This window comes from Urocitellus parryii, chromosome 4 (assembly GCF_045843805.1).
Source record: "Urocitellus parryii isolate mUroPar1 chromosome 4, mUroPar1.hap1, whole genome shotgun sequence".
In the NCBI taxonomy this organism is placed as follows: Eukaryota; Metazoa; Chordata; class Mammalia; order Rodentia; family Sciuridae; genus Urocitellus; species Urocitellus parryii.
Genome location: NC_135534.1, coordinates 43737329 through 43749712, shown reverse-complemented (window position 1 = coordinate 43749712; position 12384 = coordinate 43737329). Strand labels below are relative to the sequence as shown.

General features: G+C 43.8%; 1 pseudogene; it reads right to left on the bottom strand.

Annotated features, from left to right (window-relative positions):
* Window positions 1–291: 291 nt before the first annotated feature.
* Window positions 292–12384, bottom strand: part of LOC144254236 (mitochondrial calcium uniporter regulator 1-like) — a 53267-nt pseudogene continuing 41174 nt past the window's right edge.

Below are 12384 nucleotides of genomic sequence, written 5' to 3'. Positions count from 1 at the left end.
TTTTTTTTTTTTTTTTAGGGAATTACAAAAACATTTATTGTCGGTATTGCACCAAGGTCAGACCAAGTGCACGGATCACTAAGTGGGGTCGTCCACCCCTTGGTTATCAAGTTAACTAGGCAGAAGGCAAAAAGGATGATCAGAGAGTCCCTGACTTCTTTACTTTGGCTATGTGCCCATAATTTGTGTAAGAATAAATAGTATGCATTAAGTCAAATCAGAATTAAAATTTGAAACAAGAAAAAAAAAAAGAGACAATAGTCTGGTATTCTTAAGGCAAAACAATGGAAATCTCTTTAAATAGACACCTTTATTACATCCACAGGAGATAAAATCCCAGAGCTACTGTCAGGCATGTAAATACAGACCCTGCTAGATACTTGATGGTGTCGAGCTTGTGCGACTCAAGCATGGTTTTGAGGCCAGCCACCTCTGTTTCTATCTTCCTATCTGTCTGCGTCAGGGCACGATCCTGCTGGGCATGCAATTCCATGATTTCTGTCCTCAATTCCAGCAGCTTCCTTTCGTTCAATGTGTACAATTCTTTTACTCTGCTTTTTTCAAGATTGAAGTCTAATTTGGTATCTGTCCGGACTTTGATCATTTCATCCATTACTTGTTGCTTTAATTGATGTAGTTCAAGTCCTATTTTCTCATTTTCTGCTCTGAGAGCTGAAAATTCACTCTTCTCCAAAATGATCATATCCTTTTTCACATTAGCAATCTTAGACATTATTTGTTGAAGAGTGATCTCCTGCTGTACCTTGGTGACCATGTCTTTGTAGACGATGTTCATATTGGTCTCCATGATCTTGACCAGTGCAGAGACAATGATTTCTGCTTGTTGAGTAGTAAAACCGTTTTCTTCCAGCAGGCACACCACGGCATGGGTGTCAAATTAGAGCTTCCTAATCCCAGAGGAGGTGAACTCGGTCCTCCTGTGCTCCAGCTGCAGGCACCCCGCAGACAGGCTCAGCTCTTAAACTCTGTTGGGCTGTCCCATGGGTCAGGGATCTTGAACACAGGACGTCTAGAATGGCTTGTGAAGAGTGACAGGGTTATTCTGGTCCCAAATTCCTTGTCTCTCTCCTGCAAGAAGCCAGCGCGGCCGCCACACCGCGGCCCAGGTGGAGGGCGCCGCCCGCGCCGGCGCCCGCGCGGCCCAGCGCGCACCTCCACGCACCGCCGCGCACCGGAGCAGGATTTCTTTACAACAGCTTTCCTAGTACTTTGGCTCAGGGAGGTTTGCACCAACTCTCAAAGGGAGGCAGTTAGAATAGGTCACACACGCATTTGTTCCTGTTCTGAGAAAGAATGCTCAGTGGGAGGGCCTCTGCTCTAACCACCAACCCTGGTGATATTTGAAAACCAACTTGTTCATCAACCAGTTGAATGAATTCCTCATTGTTTCACCAAGAGGGTGCTGGATATTTTGAAACCAAGACCTCAAAATAGTCTCCATGATATTTGCATGTGGATCAATGATGTTCCACTGGGAATACTGGGAGTAAGAAAGGAGGAAGGGGCTGTCCCTGCTGGGGACTCGTGTCCCCTGTTTCCAGCTAAAAGGATCTCTTTGTATTTATTTGTTTGTTTGTTCGTTGTAGATAGACACACAATATCTTTATTTCATTTGTATGTGGTGCTGAATATCCAACCCAGTGCCTCACATGTGCTAGGCCAGCGCTCTACCACTGAGTTACAACCTCAGCCCTAAAGGATCTCTTGATCATTCCTAGAAGAAAGGAGCAAAAGTATTTGCTTTGCTTATTCCACACATTGGAATAAAAACTTACCGATGAGTGTAGAATAATTGAAAGTTCCATCTGATTTCTTTCTCAAGCATTCTCATGCCCAATTAACTACCTTAAAACAATCCTATGAGATCTTAGACATTTTCACTCCTGAAATTTGGATGATACAATATAACAAACTCTGTCCACTTAAGATATTGTAAAGAGTTGTGCTCTAAGTGTGAAGGAGAACTGGATGCCTCCTTTACTGAGAAGCCAGTTGAGAATGGTCTGAACAGTAAGTAAATGGTAACTTCAGAAGTCAAGGACTGGCCTCAACAGCCCCCTAACAGTCTGGTAAATCAGAAAAATAACATAAGCAAAAAAAAAAATGTAGTGATAATAGAGTATGAAATCGACATTTATTCAGCTCTGTTCATTGCTGGGAACCATGCTGTCTACTTATTTTTTATAGGTGCCTAATCTAAGTTAGCTATGAAAAAAAGACCCTGTGGAATGGGTTACTATTAGCCATCTTTATAGACAAGAAAACTGTCTCTCTGAAAGGCAAGTGGCTTGCCCAATGCCCCAAGTTAGTAAGTGGTAGTTAGTAAGTGACAAAACTGAATCCAAATCCAGCTTGGTGCAACTCCAAAGCCCATCTCCTTCTAGAACATTCTGAGGACACATCTGCCCTTGGACTCTTTATCCTCTAATGGGGATGCCCTTCTTTTTCCAAACACACAACTTGGATGACAGAGGATTTTTCCTTCCTAGAAAAAAGAAACTTCCTGAAACCCAAATAAATAAACCTGTTGGAAGAGCAGGAAACAGGCCCCAGCCCCTGGGAGGTAGCCTTCACCTGCAGAAGAAAGCACAGCGATTCCTCCTGGGGACCCATGGCCCATTTTTTTTTTCCTCTTGTTTTCGAAAAGAAGCTTGGCTGTCAGGCTTTGATTCAGAACAGGAGTGCATTCAGAAGCATCCTCTGGCGGGGCTGGGAAGCTGTTCACATCCCCGGAAAATTCAGTGGGAGAAAAAGTTTATGGAAGCGAGTAGGAGTTTATTCAACAGTGTCTGAGGCTTTTCAGAGCCGTGAGTGAGCGTCTATAAAGGGGCAGTCAAGCATAGGCTGGGAATTATCTCTGTTGGGTGCCTACCTGTGACAGGCCCTCAAGAGCTGCTAAGAGGCTCATTCAGTGCCCAGGGGACAATGGCCAGTGGGGACAAACAATTCGGAGGAGTCTATCATTCTGGTGGTGTTATCTTTAGCACTGAATAAAACCGGAGTTCCCCCTTTCTGCCTCCTAGTCAGCACTATTTTTAGGAGCCAGTGGTACTTTTCAACTCTCTTTCACTATTTTTCAACAGGTTCACAAGGGCACGAAGTGCAGTATATAAAAAGAGGATAATGACTTGGCTCGAGTGCAGGAAAAGGTCCGATGAACAGAGCAGCCAAGCTTGCCGGGACTAGAATAGATGAAAGTTTGGAGAAGAGTCAAGAAGAAATGGCATTGTCTGCACGGAGAAGCTTCCCGTTTTACATACAGTACTTCTGAGATGCTGCAGTGGACGTTCTGAAGTTCAAAGTGTAGAGAAGAAAGACTCAACTCTGTCCAGTTATGAGGGAGGAGGTGGAATAAGGGTAGGCGGCTTTGGAGCTCCTCACAGTTGTCCAGTGCGTGGCTTCCTGAGTGGATGCTGATGTGTGAGCTTTCTTTGCAGAGCTGGCTTCGTGGGCGTGTGACCTGTGCAGCCACACAGGACCCAGTCCTTAGAAAGGGCCTGCACTGGATGTAATGCTCTGTGTAGCCGTCTTGCAATTCTTGATAATTTTTAAACAAGATATTCTACAGTTTTTTGGCAGCCAAGGTTAGAGAGACAAAGAGCTGTCACATCACATAGTCCCAGACACCTGGTCTTTGCTGTGTCCAGATTATCTGGGGAACTAAGACCATAGTCAATATTATACAAATGCCTGACTTCTCTTTTTGTTTGTGTTATACTTATTTTGGAGTCTTGCTCCTATTATTAGGAGAGAATAGGTGCTGGAGTGTTTGCATTATTTTTAAACGCATAGTATTTTAAGATTCCCCAATGAGATAGTTGTCCTCGTCCACACCCATGTCTGTGTTCTGTGACTAATCCTCTACTCCATATTCCACACAGAATGCCTTATTTGGAATTCCTTTATGTGATTCTACCACCAGAGGTGTGGGAGGAAATTTGGCCCTTTTCAAAGTCCAGCAGGAGTTGGACTCATCCTAGGAAGATTTTTAAATTTTTTCTCATTTGCTGGGTATGGACAGGGACAGAGGAAATGTTGGCCTTCCTGTCTCTCAAAATCAAAGATCACAGGGTCTAGTGTTTTGTAAGCTCAATTACAGTTCTGGTGTTAGTAACAGCCAGAGGAAAATATTCATGGAAATAGAAGGGAAACCCCAGGAAACACTGTGGGGCAGGGTCTCCTCCACAGTCAGGGTCAGAAGTCTCCCGCATTAAATCCCTAAGGAGTCCAAGAGTGCACGTTGGATGAAGCCTGACTTAAAATAGTAATTATGTATTAATAACATTTTCCCTTGATGGCTCTGGAAAGGAATCCTCTCCCTGAGGATTGGAGATGTCATGCCAAACTGTACAAAATGTTCAATTTTCCACCTTTAAAACTTTTCTACTTGTAAGAAGAAAGTGTAAGTGATAGTAAAAATAATGACCCAAAGGTGGCTGAAATCTTGATTCCTGCACTTCTAACCGGACCACGAGCAATTTCATAACTTCACTGATCTCGGATGGCTTCATCTCAAAAGAACTTGTGAGGTCCGAGGGATTTGTGAGCCTCAGTGCTGGCTACCAGGTGCCTTAAATCTCCAAGCTCTCTTACAGGTGAAGGAGGATAAGGATGTTAAAGGCGACCTGCGGCATTCCACACTGTATTATCTGGACACAGTCCTGCCCACCTCCCCCACTCCCTCCTTCCTACTTCAGCTTCTTTTCCTGTGTGTCCTGGGAGCCTAGCTGGGGCTCCACATCTGGAATGTCCCGGATGCCTGCCTGGGAGAGCTGGAGGGTTCTGGAGGCCCCACTCCCAACCCCGACACCCTGTCTTCCTCGTGGGGTGATCGTCCCGATGGCCCATCCTTTCCGAGCCACCAGAGTGTTACCTCACAGATGGAGGACCCAGTCTGTGGGAAAGAAGAGACCATGACTTATCGGAACATATGGTTTCTTAATTCAAGTTAAAATGTCTGAACCCTGTTGCATCTGGTGCCATTTTAGTTAGTTAAAAATGCCACACAAGGCTGTGACTAAAGGGGAAGAAACGGAGAAAAATACAGTTATTACACACTCAAGAGCCGGGTTTTGCGGCTCATTACCCAGTGGCCTCCGTGACTAATTAGGTTTTGTCACTGTTGCCGGGTCATTATGCCTCAATTTTTTTGCATAGTTATTCAGCCGTCACTTGAGGAAAAATGAAGGAGAGAAATACCCTTCTCTGTCTCTCCTGCTCCTGAATCACTCAGGCTAAACAACTCTCCCGGGCAGAGAGTCCCCCCGAAACTGATGAAATGATCATTTTGCCACAAAGGGACAAAGAAGTGTGAGTGGATTAAAGAGGCGCTTCTTTATCGGATGGCAGAGACCTCATTGAGCTGCCGAGGGCAGCGTTCAGTGGGGGAGATCATTAACTTTGAAGTCAGTCATCCAAAGATAATGTTTGTCCCTTTGCTTCCTTTGTTGCCCAACTGGCCTTAGCAACCTCTCTTTTTTTTTTTTACTCATCCTTGAAAAACTGGGAGAAAATGCATAGGGAAATAAAGCCCTTAGGTCTTCCACAGGCTGGAGGCCTGGGTTAATTTTTGCGAGCAGCAAAGGAAATTGAAGACACCATAGTATTAGCACAGTGGGGCTTGTGTTGGGTCCAGGATCGTAAAAGGACCCATGGTGAGAGGGGAGACATTGGTGTCAATCATGGGGTGGGACACCACAATGGCCGGTAATTGGCGTGGGTCCACCTTCTACGTCTGTCCTGCTGAGCCTGCAGCCCCCCGGCCCACTCTTGAGCCCCATCGCTAACAAGTAAACAATTTATCAGGGTTAGGTCTCCTGCGGGTTGCCCATCACACGCTCCATTCAGCCCCGGTATCCCCCCAACCCCCGTGCCAGCCCCGCCACACACACAAAAATTTACGTACACCGTGCAATTTGGGGCAGACGCACCATGTAGCAACAAATTTACAACAGGCCTACCATGAAAATGGCTGTGTCAATATAGCTGCAAACTGGGGTAGCAGTGCAGCTGTGTCAGGCCAGAACTGGTGGTCCCCAGAGGGTGTCAGGGGGAGGGGGGCTCCCAGGCCTGGGGTCCGATCAGAGGTGATTATGACTCCCGTGTTTTTGATACAATCACACGCACAGATGTGCTCTAGAATCCATCAACGTCTCATAAGTAGCCTCACCATTTTGATGTCATTCTCTGAATTTGTTTATTCTGAGTTTTGTTTTTGAATGGAATGTGGCTCTTCAGAAACCAGAGGGCAGGGCTTGCTGGACACACTGTATGGGAAAGGAAGGATTTCATGAGGAGCGTTTTAGATGGGGTTGGCTGTTATGCAGGAAACAGTGCACTAGACTTGGCTTTAGGACACCTGTTTGGAAACCCCAGCTCAGACTGTCACCAGCTGTGTAATTGCTCACCAGTTCCTTATCTGACAGGCATCTATTACTTATCGAATGAACTTTATTGGCATTTTATATACAACAAATAATTATATATCAAGAGGGAGTGGCTTTTATTGAACATCCCCTATATGTCATGTTTTACCCTATTTAATCCCAAAGGGAGGAAGGAAATTTTGTAGTTCACCTTTTACCGAAGATCAGGAAAATAAAGCTTCAAAATGGAATATGAATTGTAGGCACCATAAATTTAATTTTGAACCAAGTCTGCCTGCCCAAATTTGGTTCTGTTTCCATCCAGCTTTCTGAGGGTCCAGAGACTTTTAGAGAATGGCAAATACACGATCTCATATTCAGATTGATAAAAGACAATTCTGTTTTCCGGAGACCCTTCTTTGGGGGTTGGAATGAGGAAGGAAGTTCCTGAGATGAGTGAGTTCATCAACAAGAGGCTTTTCTGTGATCAGTTTCAAACATTCTGTTCTTGTTTTTACAGTGAGATGTTTATTCAGCACAAGACATCTTTCATTCTTAGACACACCGTTCCTTTTTGTGCCATGAATTTTAAGAGTGTTATTGATTGTAGAACTTATTGAAGAGGTAAAAAAAAATATTTTTCACAAATTGTGCACTTTAGAATCAAACAAGTGAACCTGAATCTCAGCATTGCCGAGCAGGTTGAAATTTTCTACGTTCTTCTTGGAAAAAGCAATGACTCTTTACTTCCAGTTCTTTATCTCTTTCTCAGATGCCAAGAGTGACCAGGGCAAATCAGGAATTAGCAAGTGACAAGTGACGGGGATAGAGCAGCCACTGAATCCTTTTTCACAGAATAAATGAGTCAGTGAAGTTTCTGATGCCTTCACTCTCATTTCCTGCAGAAAGGTGGAAATGTACTTTGGAGCTTATTATTCTGCCCAGTCCGGGTCTCCAGGCCACAGTTTCCACTTCCACCCAGGTCCTTTTGGGATTGGTGTTGGAAGTATGGCAGATCCTGTTTCCTTGGGGTCTCTATATGCTGTGGCCAGCTGAGCCAGGGAGAGGGGAGCCATCTCAAAAGCCAGTTGTCCAGTGCCATTGTCCTCCCTTATAGCTGAGACAAAGGAGCACTTTTATGCTAATCGGCGTACATGAAATGAGCTTTAAAAAAATTTTAATTCTTTCATTTGGAAGCAGGATAAATGGACAGAGCTGGTGTTCAGGGGTTCAAGGTGGAGCCTTTGTCAGAGTGTGTGCAGGCAGTGGAGAACTAGACAGAACCGGCCCAGCCTGGCAACCTCTTCTATTTAGAGTCCTAGGCCTTTTTGGAAAGTGTTGCTGAGGGATGTTTGTGGAAAGGAAACTTACACAGGTATTTAAGGAGAGGATGATCCCTAAGGGGAGTTAAGAGGGATGGTCCCCGGAATCAAAGGCAGAAGAGAGCCTGCATTGACCAGACTCACCCATGCAAGGACAGGTGATAGATTCCAGACTAAGACAAACCCTTTGGAAACTCAAAACACACACCCTCTAAGTGAGCATTCTCAGTCCCAGTCTCCTTAGAGCTCCTACAAATTCCTGGACCCAACCCAGGTCTATTAAATCAGAAACTATGGCCAAGGGTCCCAGGAATCTGGGTATTAACAAGCCCACCAGGTGATTTGAATGTTCACTACAGTTTGAGAAGCCCTCAACTAGAGATTCGACAGACTAAGGATGGAATTTTTTCATCATGACTGCTTCATAGGTCCACCGTGTACTTGTGTTGGAAGGCATGTGATGTCTGGACATCTGTATTTTTGTGATGTTTGCAAACACGAATGATCCCTGTCTAGATAAGGGTTTTGTTAATGAAAACTCAGTCCTTTTCCTAATGCCAGTCCCATAATGAGGACACGGTTTGGGGGAAAAGGAAAAAGAAGTTTTATTGCTTTGCTAGCCAAGGAGAAACACAGGGGACTCCTGTCCCACAGGCTGTGATCCTGATGGGCAGAAGAGGTGATTCAGAGTCTGCATTCCACATGTGTTCTCTGCCCAGAGGGTATGTCTGGACATCTGTATTTCTGTGAGACAGTCTTGTTAATTTGGGAGACAGTCATTTCTTAGATCATCTGGTGCCATCTCCAAAAGTTGAAAGTACTTCTTTCCTGTGTTGGGTGTGTGCTCAGGGACAGATACCTCTACCTAGCACGGAGAAGAAAGGCCATCCTGCTTCTGAAATTAGGGAGAGGGAGTGAGGAGGAAGGGGGAAGGAGAAAGGAAGAGTAAGAAATATGTTCCTTTTTAAAACAAGTCACAGTGGCAGAGAAGCCAAGGGTATATTCAAAGCATAAAGTGGACCATCGTTAACAGTTTCTTCTTCTCAGCACTGTGAACATTTTGAGCTGCTGTTTGGGGGGTTGTCTGGTGTGTTCTGAGATTTTTAGGAGCACCCCTTGCTTTTCCTCACTTGACGCTATGAGTGCTCTTTTCCTCAGTTGTGACAACAAAGTTGACTCCACACATTGCTCAATGTCCCCTTGGCGGCAAAATTATCCCCATTAAGAACTCTTGAGCTAGCTTCATTACTTCCTTGGGTGTTTCCAAATGTCAATGTTATAAATAAATCATTAAGTCTTCATTTATTAGCTGTGGTACTTTTATAAAGTCACCTGTCAGCAGCTGATGACTGAAGTGAGATAACAGTTAGTCATATCAGAAAGGCAGGATCGATGCTTAATTCTTTTAGATTATTTCCTTGTTTTAAAAATAATGAGTTGGCTCTGTAGGATCTTCCAAAGATCACACATCAAGTTTTGTTTTGGAATTCCTCCATGATCACTTGGAATTATGAATTAAATCATGCTTGATGTATTCAGCCCATTGTTATTATTCTCGTTGACCCTCAAATTGTCCCAGCCTTGTCCAGTGGAAGACTCTTTCTGCCGCAGTCCGGCTGCAGCAAAATAACTGGGGGGTGACGAACAACTTGTGTACATTGATACAGCAGGAGTGGGAGCCCTTTATTGTAGGACAGGAGGGGTATATATACATTCCACAGAGTTTATCTTAATTAACATAAACTAGATACAGCAGTCAACCAATAAGGAATCTCCACACTTAATGGCTCGCTGGCGTTATTTCACAAACCACTCCCTCTGGCAAAATGCCAGGCGCCCTCCTGACTTGTTTACAGACCCTCACATCTTTCAGTTGGCCTGATGTAAATGGCAACAGAAAACGTAAGAATGTATCTGAAAGTCCAGGCAAGTAGTGTTTCACAGTCAAGTCAGGAGTTCTAATATGAGGAAAGACAGGCCCCAGGTGACAAATCGTGACACATACTTACATATACTCCTTCAAAAACACACACTGAGTCCCCTCCTCCTGCCAAGCCCTGTGCTAACCACAGAATATAATGCCAAAGATGAGAAGGTCTTCATCTCTCATAAGTAGGGGGACCATGTAACCTATATGCAAAGCAGGACACTTTTTAAAAATGAAAGGAAGTGTTAAGAAGAACTCTCGTGGGTCAACAGGCATGAAATGGGACTGTCACAGTCACTCTGATGGGGACTCACACTTTCCTGACTGGACCAAGCCACTGGGTTGCTCTCAGGAGCAGGATACAAACACTGGGTTTGGTTTCGATTGTTGAGCAGGATCCTCAGCCTTGTTGCTGGTCAAATTACCAAGTACCAGGGAAGAAGGCAAAAGCCAAGTTATCAAGACCTAAGCCGCCTAAGGTAGAACCAGACAGGCAGCAAAACAGTGATGATGCTCTAACTTCAGATTAAGTTTCCTTAAATGCCTTTGATTCAGAATCAGAAGATCAGGGTTTATCCTAAGGATTGGAGCAAATTCATGGCCAAGGGTAGGTGCTAAATGTCCACAGTGGTGGGTGAGAAGGGTCCTGATATATTGTGTACTTGCATCATATTCTCTCCCAGAAGCAAGCATCTAAAGATCTTTGGATCTTTTGGCCTTTCCTCCTACGGTTCTAACCACTGTGTCTTGACCCTAATGGAGACTTGGTAATAGTGATAGTTTGGTGTGCTAGGCAGGGCTGTTGGCGCCAAGCCACATGGAACATATCTGGTCAATTTAATCAGAAGAGGAACATGCTATCAAAAGCAAGGTAGATCACAAAATTGTTGGGCAGTAGGGACACTAGGCTCAGAGTAAGAGGTAAGCAGCAAGAAGCACTGTTAAGGTCATGGCTCCAAAACTGTCTCAATGGGGGGAATTCTTTGCCACCTGCACCTCAGATAGAGCACTAATCTTCAGGATACATCAAGAACTCAAAAAAACTTAACACCAAAAAACAAATAACCCAATCAATAAATGGGCAAAGGAATTAAACATGCACTTCACAGAAGAAGAAATATGATGAGTCAACAAATATATGGGAAAAAAAAGTGTTCAACATTACTGGCAATTAGAGATATGCAAATTAAAACTACACTGAGATTTCATTTCATTCCAGTCAGAATGGCAAATATTAAGAATACCAGCAAGAATAAATGTTGGCGAGGAGGTGGAGAAAAAAGTACACTCATACATTGCTGGTGGTATTCCAAATTGATGCGATCATTATGGAAAGCCATATGGAGTTTCCTTAGAAAACTTGGAATAGAACCCCCATTTGACCCAGTCGTCCTACTCCTCAGTTTATACCCAAAGGACTTAAAATCAGCATACTAACATACTGTGTATGTTAATAGCAGCTCAACTCACAAAAGCTGAACTATGGAACCAACCTAGGTGCCCTTCAAAAAATTAATGGTTAAGGAAAATTCGATGCATGTACACAATGGAATATTACTCAGCCACAAAGAAGAAGGAAATTATGACATCTGCCAGTAAATGGATGAAACTGCAGACTATCATGCTAAATATAATAAGCCAATTCCCCAAAATCAAAGGCTGAGTATTCTCTCTAATATGTGGATGCTGACTCACATAGTGGGGAGGGAGGAGTGGAGGTTTACCAGATTGGATGGAGTGGGGGGGGAGTGAGAGGAAAAGGGGGATGGGAATGGGAAAGACAGTACAATGAATCAGACATAACTTTCCTATGTTCATATATAAATACATAACCAGTGAAACTCCACATTATGTACAACCACAGAATGGGAAGTTATACTCCATGTATGTATGAAATGTCAAAATATATTCTACTGCCCTATGTAATTAAAAAACAAATTAAAAATTAAAAACAAAAGAAACTGTCTCACAGGAATACTAGGCTTTAGAGCTGTGGAGGTGAATAACTCCCCAACTATCCTGCAGCCTAGGGGGAACATTGGTTTTGTGATGAGATGGAGTGTCCACCTCCCTGACTTCTGTTGCCAGAAGCAGAGCTGCCTCCCCCACCAAGACTCACATGGAGGGTCTTCCCCCCAAGACAGGGAGTTTGATGAGTAGCTAAAAACAAGGTCAAATGTTCCCTAGAGTTGTTTGAATAGAAATGTCAAAGAAAAAGATGCTTTTCTTTTCTATCTAATAACTTGTGCACTGTGAGAGAAACTTAAGGAGCGTAAAGGGGTGATGTGTTTTCTTCTTATTCATCCACATAACTTCAGGGAGTAAGTTGCCTTAAGTATGACATCTGCTCTCTTTTCCTCCTAAGTCATCCAGTTGGAAGCAATGGAGAATCATTATTTGTCAACCTTTCAGCCAGAACCTTTCAGCCTCTGGCTATGGAGGGCATCATCAAACTCACAGGAAACTTAAAACAGAAGCCTTTGAGAGGAACCCAGAATCTCATTTGGTCCAAGATTCCTTCCCTTCAGGAAGAGGCACATCTTGAATCAAGTAGAACTGGGACCCTTGAAACAATAATAGGAGGTCACATGTACCCAGTGTTTATTATAAGATAAGCACTGGTGTAACATTATAGAATTATCTTTAAATTCTCATGACAATACCCAAGGGACACACCATTACTGTCTGTGTTTCACAGCTGAGGAAATGAACAGAGTGGCATGAACTGTGCCTGTCATTCAGCAGAGAT